We start from the raw sequence: 4918 nt of genomic DNA on the forward strand, positions 1-4918 counted from the left end.
CCAGTAGCACAGACAGTGAGGTCCACAATTAATAAATGGGACCTCCTGAAACTGAGAAGTTCCTGTAAGGCAAAGGACACAGTCAGCAAGACAAAAAGGCAACACCCAGAATGGGAAAAAAAATTCACTAACCCCACATCTGACAGAGGGTTGATCTCCAAAATTAACAAAGAACTCAAGAAGCAAGTCTCCAAATCACCAAAGGATCCAATTAAAAAGTGGGCTGCAGAACTAAATAGAGAATTTTCAATATAGGAGTCTAAAATGGCTGAGAGGCACTTGAGAAAGTGCTCAACATCCTTAGCTATCAGGGAAATGCAAATCAAGACAACTCTTAGATACCATCTCACTCCTGTCAGATGGCTAAAATCAAAAACACCAACGACAATTTATGCTGGAGAGGATGTGGTAAAAGGGGAACACTCCTCCATTGCTGGTGGGAGTGCCAACTTGTTCAGCCACTTTGGAAATCAGTGTGGAGATTCCTCAGAAAAATGGGAATAAACCTACCACAAGACCCAACAACTCGACTCTTGGGCATATATCCAAAAGATGCCCATTCATACAACAAGGATGTCTGTTCCACTATGTTCATAGCAGCATTATTTTTAACAGCCAGAACTTTGAAGCAACCTAGATGCCCCTCAGCTGAAGAGTGGATAGAGAAAATGTGGTACATTTGCACAATGGAGTACTATTCAGCAGAAAAAAATAATGGAATCCTAAGATTTGCAGGCAAATGGATGACACTAGAAGAAACCATCCTGAGTGAGGTAACCTAGTCACAAAAAGAGAAACATGGCATGTATTCTCTCATATATGGATTTTAGACATTGATCTGGGGAATGCCAGCCTATAATCCCATGGCCGGAGAGTCAGGGAAACAGAACCTTCATTCAGTGGCTGATGGAGGCAGAGGCAGACTCTCACGGCTAAGCACTGAGCTGAACTCAAGAAAGCCAGTAACAGAGAGGGAGGACTGATGGCCAAAGAGATTAATACTGGGCTGGTTTAACCCCCAGAAACAGCAGACCTGACAAGGGTTAACTCTTGAATCCCAGGCTTATGCCTGGGAATCCAGCATGGGGCTGATCAGTGAGGACTCCTAGGCAATCTATGGGGCCTTTGGTAGTTGACCAGTATTTATTCCTGGCATACAAATGGACATTAGGTGCCCATCCCACAATGAGAGATGCACTCTCACCCTAGACTCTTGGGGGAGGTACTAGGCCCTGTCCTGGATGAAATGACAGACTATGGACACCCCCATGGAAGAACTCACTGGGGATTGGAGTGTAGATTGGGTGAGGGACTGGGGGACCCGGTGGGGAGGGTGGGGGAGGAGGGGAGGAAGAGGGAGCTGGGATTGACATGTGAAACAAGATTGTTTCTAACCTAAATAAAAAAAAGTAATAATAAAACCTGGGTGATTCTCGGCCCAGGGAGAAATAAGAGCAGGGATGATAAATACTACCCAAGGCCCCATAGATTATCTAGGACTCCTCACTGACACCCACATTCAGGGGGTCTGGGTAAGTCCCATGCTTTCCACACAGCCATCAATCTGGGATTGAAGAGCTCCCTCTTGTTCACATCAACTGTTTCTGTGGGTCAAACCAGCCCAGTCTTAACTCCTTTGCCCATCATTTCTCTCTCTCTGACACTGGATTCCAGGAGTTCAGTTCAGTGTTTGTCTGTGGGTATCTGCCTCTGCTTTCATCAGTCACTGGATGAAGGTTCTCTTTCCTAGACTCTCTGGCAGTGGGATTGTATCCTGCCACCCCCCCAATTCATGTCTAAAATGCATAAATGAGTGAGTACATTCCATGTTTCTCTTTTTGTGACTGGGTTACCTCACTCAGGATGGCTTCTTCTAGTGCCATCCATTTGCCTGCAAATTTCAAGATTCCATTGTTTTTTCCCGCTGAATAGTACTCCTGTTATTACTTGCCATTATACATTTTGAAAGCTGCAGTATCTAAATTCTGCTTGGTCTATGTTTAAGGTTAATTGAAAGTGTCACATCTATAACTGTCAATATTTAGCTCTAAACTTTCAAAGTTTAGGATACAGGCTATGCAAGTCTTAGGATACAGGCAGAGGGGGGATAAATGGGAGTTTGGAGGGGTTTGGGGGTGGGGCAGGGGGGTGGGATTGACAGGTGATGCAAGCTTGTTTTAATTTTAATAAAATAGAAGTAAGGGTGACAAATTATGTAAATACAGTCTCAAAAATAAGAGATAGAATCAAAAGTGTCACATCTATAATTGTCAATATTTAACTCCAAAATTTCAAGTTTGGGAATATAGGCGGTGTTCACTGTTTTATAAGGTTAAGTTCTTATTTATAAAGCTGGTCAGTGACAAGTATCTTTTCCAGTTGCAGACATAAAAATTAATAATTATTAATAATCATAGTTAATGAGTTTTATGTTTGTATACAGCCAGAGAATATATGTATGTTTTAAGAAGTCATCCATTTGCAGAATATTTTTTCGTTTGGAGTTAAAGAATTTATACGATTTTTCTTGCTGTTTTATTGCATAAAAGCTACTTTTGGCTAGCTAAGGTGCTTTTCAAATGAGTTGTGATGAGGGAACATGAAAGCTATGATTCTAACAAAAATGCCCATGATGTGAAGAGTCTCATATATCCATAATGATAGTCTGTAACATTTTACTACAAGGACACAGCCCTCATAAACAACAGTGCATCAATTTTTTCTTTTATCAGAAGAAAAGATCTGATATAAAAACTGGTGGTCATCTTATGTTGTTATCAGATTTCAAGCTGCAGAAAGGTTTAGACAGTTTCTTTTAAACAATTAAAGGTGCAATTATAAAAGAATCTTAGTACTATATGAATTTTAAGCATTTCATTAACTTTTTAGAGTGTTAAAGTTTTAAATCCATGTTAAGAATAGTTAATATAGTATTATGTAAGTATATCTTTCCCAGTTCCTGGGAACTGGGATTGACATGTAAAACAAGCTATTTAGAATTAAAATAAAAAATAAGTATAGCTTTCATCTAGAAAGTTCAAGGAAGTTTGTAATTAGGCTATTATGATTAAGTGTAAAAAGGAGATTTTCATCATAGCATGTAAAAAATCAAGGAAAATTATAAGTCACTTGCATACAAATACTATGTATACAACTATATTTAAATTTATTTATATAAAGTTGAGAAACTGTGTCATTGTTCATACATTCTGAATATATTACAAGTTTAGTCATGGAAATTGCACATAAGCTTGGGTTGGTTTGGCACTTCATTAACATTTGTGAGTAAAAGTGATATGTAGTATTTGTTATTTTTATTTTTATATTATATATTCAATTGAGTCTATTAAAAATACACCAGAATAAGTGAGGACTAATTTATATACTACAATAATGCACTAATACATATAATAATACAGGCAAAACTGAGAACAGTAGAGAAATTATGATAGTTTAACTATAGTAGATAATCTAAAACCATAAACTCAAGTTTCTCTATATTTACACGTAGAAGAAATTGTAGGTAATATAGCCCAAAAGTTTTACTATTGTATAATTGGGGCTTGCAGAAGTTGAGTGATTTATTTTTAAAATTAAGAAAATCTTTAATGGAGATGTTTGGCAAATAGTCCACGACTCCTGCTGACTATTCTCTATATGTAATCTATGGTTTTCCCCGCTCTTGTGAGCATATATGATGACCTCTGGGGACACACTGACCCCAAAGAGGGTCAAAATCTACAGTCATAAAAACCTATGACTCCATTCAGAAGTTGTCTGCATGGTCCTCTTAGGATGTGAGTGTAAAAACTGCACAGGTGCCAGATATTCTGTGGTCATCACTCTTTATTCCTGATTTTAGGACTATGAATGGTTGACAGTGTTAAGAAGTTACAAGTATGTCATACTTTTTGCTAATTAAGCAGTGAACATGTGCACTTTCAACCCAAGTTTCAACCACCTTCCAAAGCAGCTTTCTTCTGTCATCTGTTGATATATTAAACTCCTCCTTCTCTTAATGAGAGAAGTCAAACCCTTGATAGATTTGCAAGGTCAACTGGTGGATGTAATTTTATTCCCTAAAACACTGAAAGACTGGCATATGAGCCAGGGAATACCTAAAGTTTTTTATGAAGCCCACTTCATAGTTATGAATGCAAATATGTCTTCATTTGATTTTTTAAGATGGAAGTTGAATGGACTTGCTAAAGATTGGTGGAAATATTCAAGCCTATATGGTGAGTATCAGAACCTGAAATAAAGCAGAATTCTGTGAGGCTGAGCTCTGTTGACTGATTTCACTAGTGACTGGAGAGAGATGATGACCATCAACAAGTTGCTCAGCACAAACAGCAGATATGTGAACGCCTGTACTTCAGAGGCAAGAAAAACTGAGAACAGAGAATTAGGAGATACGGCTGATTGAAACTGCCATCTTGTTCTCCATCGTCTCCCAAAACTGCACTTCCCAGGTAACTCAGCAGCTCAAACCTCAAAAGACTTTCAGAGTTCCTCTGATAAATGACAGCTGACTTGGCTGCTGGCCATGGATCACACACTGGGAGAAACTGTAGGCTTGAACACATGGTTACTGTGAGACCTGGCTGCCCTTTTCTGGCATTCTCCTGGACAGAGTTTAGAGAAGGAAGGACACTATAAGAAATGTTAAACTAATCAGACATGAAAGAAGAGGAAAGAGGCAGAAAGACAGATGACAGGCATACACACACTTATACAGGGAGACAGAGACAAAGACAGAGACAGTTGTTACATGGGGAGAGGTTTTAAAATGCTTTATGACATAAATGAAGTATATTGTGAAAATTTATTGCTTCATTGTTGGAAAATGCAGTAACTTTATCAAATTTATACTTGTGTTGAGAATAGTCAGTGTAATTCTCTTCTGCCATCTCATTCC

The sequence above is a fragment of the Mesocricetus auratus genome, unplaced genomic scaffold (assembly GCF_017639785.1).
Source record: "Mesocricetus auratus isolate SY011 unplaced genomic scaffold, BCM_Maur_2.0 Super-Scaffold_100030, whole genome shotgun sequence".
Classification (NCBI taxonomy): domain Eukaryota; kingdom Metazoa; phylum Chordata; class Mammalia; order Rodentia; family Cricetidae; genus Mesocricetus; species Mesocricetus auratus.